The 7581-nt window shown below is 34.5% G+C and overlaps 1 pseudogene; it reads right to left on the bottom strand.

The window, feature by feature from the left end:
• Positions 1-1012: 1012 nt before the first annotated feature.
• Positions 1013-2571, bottom strand: LOC137829044 (uncharacterized; annotated as a pseudogene).
• Positions 2572-7581: the final 5010 nt, after the last annotated feature.

Here is a 7581-nt window from a genome sequence, read left to right as displayed (position 1 = left end):
AAGGTGAAATTGGGCATGGAAAGCACAAAAAATTGACCCTCAATGTGCTCAGAGATGCGAGATAAGGCATCTGCGACAATATTGCTTTTCCCCACTTTATATTGGATGGAATAATCGTAGCCCAGTAGTTTGGAGAGATACACTTGTTGCTCATGTGTTTGGATTACTTGAGACATCAATTCCTTCAGGCTCTTATGATCTGTGAGAATGACAAATGGGTGACCCAACAAATATTGGCGCCACTTGCGCACAGCCGTTGTGATCGCATGCAACTTCCTAACATATGTAGAAGCGCGGTAATCTAGGACAAAAAGGTTTGCTAAAGAAAGTAATGGGATGTGAATGTTGCATGAGAACAACCCTCATGGCCAGTCCTGACGCATCGGTTTCCAAAACAAAGGGAACAGTGAAGTCGGGAAGAGCAAGAACCGGGGCCTCTGTCATAGCTTTCTTGAGGCGTTCAAATGCTAATTGTGCATTCGGATTCCACTGAAAACAATCCCTATGCAACAAAGCAGTTAGAGGTGAAGCAATAGTTGCATATCCCTTAATAAATTTGCAGTAAAAACCTGTGAGTCCAAGAAATCCTCGCAAGGACTTAATGGTGGAGAGAACGGGCCAATCCAACATGGCCTGTATTTTTTATGGATCAAGTTCCACACCCTTTTAGGACATTGTGTGGCCGAGATACTGCAATTGACGTTTACCAAAAAGGTACTTGGAATTTTTGAGAAAGAATTTCCTATCTCGTAGTGCCTGAAAAACACACTCCAAGTGGGAAATGTGTTCTTTGAATGAGTTGCTATATACAAGAATGTGATCAAATAACACAATTGCAAACATGCGAAGGAATGGTTTGAGAAGCTCGTTCATGGTTGCCTGAAAAGTGGAAGGGGCGTTACAAAGTCCAAATGGCATGACCCTATATTCATAGTGGCCTTAGTGGGTGCAGAAAGCTGTCTTAGGGATGTCGTGTTCATCCATAAGGATCTGGTGAAAACCTTGCCTCAAATTAAGAGGCATTGGCCAATTCATCTAAAAGTTCATCAATTATCGGTATTGGAAAACGATCCTTTATGATGATCAAGTTTAAAGCCCAATAGTCCACGCAAAAACACCAACTCTTATCCTTTTTCTTAACCAGCAAAACAGGGGAAGAAAATGGGTTGTGGCTGAGTTGAATCATACCCGAGGATAGCATTTCATCAGCCTGTTTCTCTATTTCTCCCTTTTGGAAATGGGGGTAGCGATATGGTCGCACATTTACGGGGTTAAAATTGGGTAGTAAGTGTATTTTGTGGGTAATATTGCAGGAAGGAGGTAGTTGAGTAGGTGTCTGAAAAATGGTGTGGTATGCAGTTAAGAGGGAGGTTATTTCTGGGATATGTTGGTTTGAGGTAGGGTCAGTGTTTGGGGATTTGGTTTCAATGATTGAAATGTGAAAAAATGCAGATGCGGGATTGGTTTGAAGGAGTCGTTTGACTTGTTGTGCAGAGGCGTCCACAGGCTTGGTAGGAGCATCTGCACAAAATTGGATGAGCTCCCCGTGTTTGATAAATTGCATTGTCATTGTGTCAAAATCAGTAATGATGGGACCCAAACGTTTGAGCCACTGAATCCCCAATACAATATCTGCACCACTAATAGGGAGTACATGACATCAAAAGTGCACCCTTGAAAAGACACAGTAGTGTGAGGACACATGTGCAAACAGTCTAGTACTGTTCCATTGCCTACCGTGACCTTTAGCCCGTGCGTAACTTTTGTGGGTAGTGCAAGGAATTTAGCTACCCGAGTTTGCACAAAGTTCTGCATGCTACCACCATCGATGAGGATAGTAACGCGAGATTGACCAATTTGACCATATAAACGAAATGCTTCAAGTGCAGAGGAACCCAAAAGAGCGTTGAAGCTGATTTGGGCGTCCGTGTTGTCAGGGTATGTAGGGAGGTATTCAATGATGAGAGGAGGTGAGGGGTCGGGGTCAGGATATTGATCATCATCCTGACTGATTAATAGGAAGAAACGAGCCTTACAATTATGGTTGGGGCCAAATTTTTTGTCGCAATTAAAGCAAAGACCCTTCTCTCTACGGGCAACTCTTTCCTCTGGGCTCAACCTACAAAAATGGATTTTGGGTGGGGTGGGGAGAAGTGGGGTTGTGGTAGTGTTGGTGGTTGTGGAAGGCACATATGTAGTGAGTTTACCCCTGTAATCGCGATGGCGGTCCTCAATCTTGTCTTCGTGGAGTTTTGCCAGGGCCATGGCTTGAGGAAGAGACAAAGGTTGTAATGCTTGAACCTCTCTATGAATATCCGGTGAGAGCCCGAAGATGAAGCAACTAAGGAGGAATGAAGGAGCGAGGCCAACAATGCGATTTGCCAAATTTTCAAACTCATTCAAATAATCGTTAACAATACCATGTTGAGTAAGTTTGAACAAGGCTCCTTTGGGGTCATCATAGAACGACGACGCAAATCTAGTTTCGAGAGCTTGGAGCAAGCTAGGCCACAACGTGATGAAGCCGTTGCGAAACATCCATTGAAACCTACTCAGAGCAGGGCCATCCATGTAGAATGATGCCACTGTGATACGGTCCTCGTCGGGTGTCCCTTGGTAATCGAAGAATTGTGAGATTTTGAAGATCCATCCCATGGCTTCATTACCATCAAAACGTGGAACCTCAAGCTTAATAAGTGGTCGGTTCGTAAAGGGCGGTGGCGGTGGTGGTGGGTGGGGATGGGTGGTGGGTGTGTGGGTTGTGGTGCTGAGAGAGTTCTGTTGCTCGAGAATGGAATCAGTTTTGAGGAAAAGTTCATGTTGGTTAGAGGTGAGGGTGGTTTGATTTTGGGTGAGGTGAAGAATGGCCTCTTCTAGGCGATCGGTGGTGACTTTGGAGCACGCATTGTGTTAGGTCATGGTGGTGAGAGGGCAGGTCAGAGCAATTGATAGAGCTAGGATCACTCCCTAAGTTTCGAGGTCAAGGGAAAAAACCTCCATAAAACATATAAAAGAGAAGATAGGAAATAATTCTTGTTTTTCTTTCCTTTTCATTCCTTTCATCATGGTAGTATTTAAACAAATAATCTAACGCCAATCATTGGCAACCCGCAATACCAGGAAATAGAAAAACAGATTTGGATTGCGTATCTACACCTATGACTTAGCATAATTCTCTCTTCATACATAGTCACTTAGGTAAGTGGGTTTCCGAGTCATCTACAGTCATTTTTCTTTCTATAGTTACTTCAACTTTCGAAGTGGATTTTCACAGGTTTTTGTGAAATCATAAGAGTAGGATAAAAAATTAAAATTAAAAAAGAAATGCTTGCAATGCATGTAATTTTTAACACAGTGGTGATAGAAATCACCGAAAATGTTGGATATTATTTTTTGTTTAATGACTTTGACTCATAATTTTATATTTGTTATAGTTATTAGTAAAACAATAATCGTAAGGAAGTGTCAATGGACTATTAACACTTCTATTTTTAAAATAGTTTTTTAATAAGTAAATAAAGAATAGAAATAAATAGGAAATATTTTAGGAATATTTCAATCCTATTATAATGAAGCAGAAGAATGTGTATATGATAACTCTAAAAGAAAAACCATCAAAACTTGTATACATCAACTATGTATACTTCAAAACCTAACCTATAAGTAATCTCAAAGTCCTTATTTACATCAACCTCTCCACCTTTACAATTTAAAGATTGTCATGACCTCAATTATCAAGATTACACAAAATTAAAAAAAAAAATACAAGAAACCCAAAACGACTTCAAATTAGTTTATCTAATTGGATAGCAGTTTTGTGTAATTACAAAGTAATGTTATTTCTTTGAACAAATCATCACATCATATTGTGTAAAAAAAATCCTCCTATTGCCTTATAAAAAAAATACTTTTTTGATATCTTGAATATATAAAACATGGTCAATACTCTATGTAAGTAAAGTGGGAGGATTATTATTCGTAATAGTAACTATTAAGCTTTTCCATTTTAGATGCCCTTTTACTATTAATATTTGCTTATGTTTAAACAATAATAAAAACATTTTAGCATAAATCAAATACATTCAATTGCAATTTTCTTAAATAAACTAATTAAAACTATCATTCGATTTTTAATTTAGAAGTAAATAAAGAAAATACTAATAAAGGACTTATTCCCAATCAGTACCCGTACGGGATAACAAATAATATGGACCAATAATTTATGGGGCCAAATTATAGTTGCCCAATGTTAATGAACTAAAGTTTATATGAGAAGGGAAAATAACCTAAATGACATTTCCATTTGGAGCTACTTGAGTGATCACTTTATGACAACAAATTTGTCTATATCCAAATAAAAATCAATCTTACACCCAAAGATACATAAAAACATTTTGTGACAATATTGGAAGGAGGAGGGTATTAGCATTAGCTTATTATAGAAATATGTAGCGGGTCACAAATTAGTATGGGTCATGTGCAATGATATACCTATAATTATATGGTATTAAGATTGTCTATATAAGATTACTGATAGCTATTGATGAAGAGCTTGAGTATGCACGTATTTAAATATAAGTATTTGAGTAAAAATATTGTATAAGGGTTGAGACACTCTTAAAAATTCTATTTTAATTTTATTAATTTATCGTTGATAAAAAAATAGAAATAAAAAGTAGAATTTAGATTAGAGAAGAGGTGATAAAAGGGAAAATAGAAGTAGATACATATGGATGAATAGGATATTTTGTGGTGAATATGGGCTTGAGATGTGGGTTGTGTATGTGAGGGAGGACCCACATGAGAGGGTGTGGACCATGAGTTGGTGAAGTTCATATAAGAAACATGATGGGGTTCACGAGGAGGGTGGACCTTCATTCTCTCAAGTTCATCCCCCCTAAGCTTTCCTGCTACCCCAGTCTCCACACACACCCACTCTTCTCTTTTTATCTTCTTTCCTTATCTTAACCAAAACACCTTATCACCTTTTCTTGCAACATCAAAATCTACAATTATCATATTAACCATGTGTTTATAAGTATCATCATCATCACCATCATCAATAATAGCTAGTGACAATAAATGATGGTGTATTTTTCCCAATTAAGTGTTTGTGTGTGTGTTTTTTTTTACCTAAAAGATGCATGCTCTCAACCAAAAACAAATTCTTCCCCATCCATCAGTCCCCACCTAACTTAACATCCAGTTCCAGTTTGTCTTTTCGACCAGGTTCGCCTCAGTATTATTCCACAATTTTAACAAAAATAGAAAACGAATAAAGAAAAAGCACATCCATTGCACTATCCTCCTTTTGCTCACCACAATATTCATCCTTCATTCATTTCTATTGTTTGTCCCATGATTTCTTTATCCACAATCCTACTTCTTAGAATGACTAGGATTGGGTCATTCAGACAATTATTGTCACCCTCACCTACAATATACATACCATAATTTAGCCTTTTGGAGTTTACATATTGCATTACTGTCCTTACATCTTCCTAATACATTTTGCACTACAATCACATCACTCACAATTCTATCTATCTATTGAAAACAAGCTTAATAATTCATGTGACAAAGAACCTTATACTTTCATTATTATTGGTAGTGGAAGTAGTAGTATTATCATTGATATAGCTGTGTGTGAGTTGTGGGAATAAATGAGAGCCAGACATGCTATGAACAGGGAAACAGTTTGAATGATAGGATGAGACTGTAATAGTTTTTTTATGGATAAAAAAGAAAAAAGAGAATTGAAATTGGTGTTGTGGTGTGGTGTGGTGTGTTGTGTTGTTAGCATGTAGAACAAAATTCCGTATTATTGGGCAAATACATGATGTACGGAAAGAGTCCTTTGGCATGGGAAAGAATGGTCCACATAGCAAGTTGATGAAAACCTGAGGGCTCTAAGAGGGTGGGCCACTTAATTAGTTTTTCTTTGATGAGTGAGTTCTTCTTCACTGGTTTTGGTTTTGGTGGACCCTCCTATAATAACACTAAGAGAATCCCACCCAAACTTTTAAATTATAGCTCCAAGAAAATTTTAAGGAATAATCCATGCATGGACATGGACATGGACATGGTGGATCATTAATTATTACCAATAATATATGCACCTTACATTCATCAAATAATGCAAACAATCTAATTAATTATCTGTCAGTGGTTTAGCTCTCAATTGCTGTCTCAACCCATCCAATTCTATGCAACTTATACTTCATTTTCTGCATTATTCCAAAATTTTATTTTATTTCTTGCTTCTTCTGTTCATATTTCTAAGGATACAATAATGTACTATTTATATTTTCCTACTTTCTCTTTAATTTAAAAACTGACTTCAAGATTTTAAATTCAATTTTTTTTTTTTGAAAAAATGGCTTAATGTTTTAAAAAAAAAATTATTTTGAAAAAAAAAATTGTAAAACAAAATGATTTATAATTTTACCCCAAAGCTGCCTTTAAAACAGGTGCAACAACACCGAAGCCTCTTTTTTTTTAATTTTTATCAAAAGTGTTTTTTAACACCAGATAACCACACCTTTGTCGAGAATTGAACCAACTTTCTTTAAAACTAAAAAAATACACATTATATTATTTCTTTTATTTATTTCAAGTGTAATTAATATTTTAACTGTATGGTACGGAATAAATATTTATTTGTATAACTAAAATGCATGATAAGTAAATATTTCTATATAATTACATTTTTCATTTATGATGAATAATATATAGATTGTGATACAATGTTTTTTAATTATTAATATTTTAAAATATTAAAAATAAAAGTATTAAGAATAATAAATTAAAAGATATTGAAAAAACTAAAATTTTCGTTTCCTAAAATAATTCAATGGAATTACTGGAGAAACATCAAATTTAAATAGAAATTAAAGTTTTAGCTTATGACAAATTATTTGACGTTTCGAGGGACTATACAATTTTTTCACTTTACAAACAACTTAAAAATATTGTTTTAAGTAAAAAAATGGTGGTCTTTAACTTTAGTCAACAATTTTTAACATTAGTTATAACAATTTGATCATGATTTTTCTAATCATAGTTGTGGTCATTACTCAAAGACAACGACTTCTTTTTTCTATAATCACAAGTATTTTTAAATCTGTTACCTTATATGAATACAATATGTCACCAACATTTAGATAACCTTTTGTTTATTTTATAATTTTAGACAACATATTTTAGTCGTGTCATGAAGCAACAATAACTGTTTGTAGTTAATTATTACGATTGTCTTTAAACAATTTTTTACAGATGTAATGTATTTTTTGAAGTTGTATTTTAACCGACATTTACCTTGTAATAATTTTGAAATGTGAGTTGTTCTTTTAGACGATATTTATAATATTTTTAAAAAAGTTATTAATACATTAAGCCACCAATTTATTTTTAGATTGTAAAATAAAAACATAACAAGTCATTTAAACTATTAAAATATTATTTATTCAATTTTAACGAAATAAGTATATAAATCTATTAAAGATATTTAAATCAATATTTGTAAATTATTGTAATTAAAAATAACTTAAATAAAACTTATATAATTTAGAAATGTAATAA

The sequence above is a fragment of the Phaseolus vulgaris genome, chromosome 7 (genome assembly GCF_051622355.1).
Source record: "Phaseolus vulgaris cultivar YP4 chromosome 7, ASM5162235v1, whole genome shotgun sequence".
Classification (NCBI taxonomy): Eukaryota; Viridiplantae; Streptophyta; class Magnoliopsida; order Fabales; family Fabaceae; genus Phaseolus; species Phaseolus vulgaris.
Note: the sequence above shows the minus strand (reverse complement) of the source record. Positions and strands in the feature narration are given on the sequence as shown.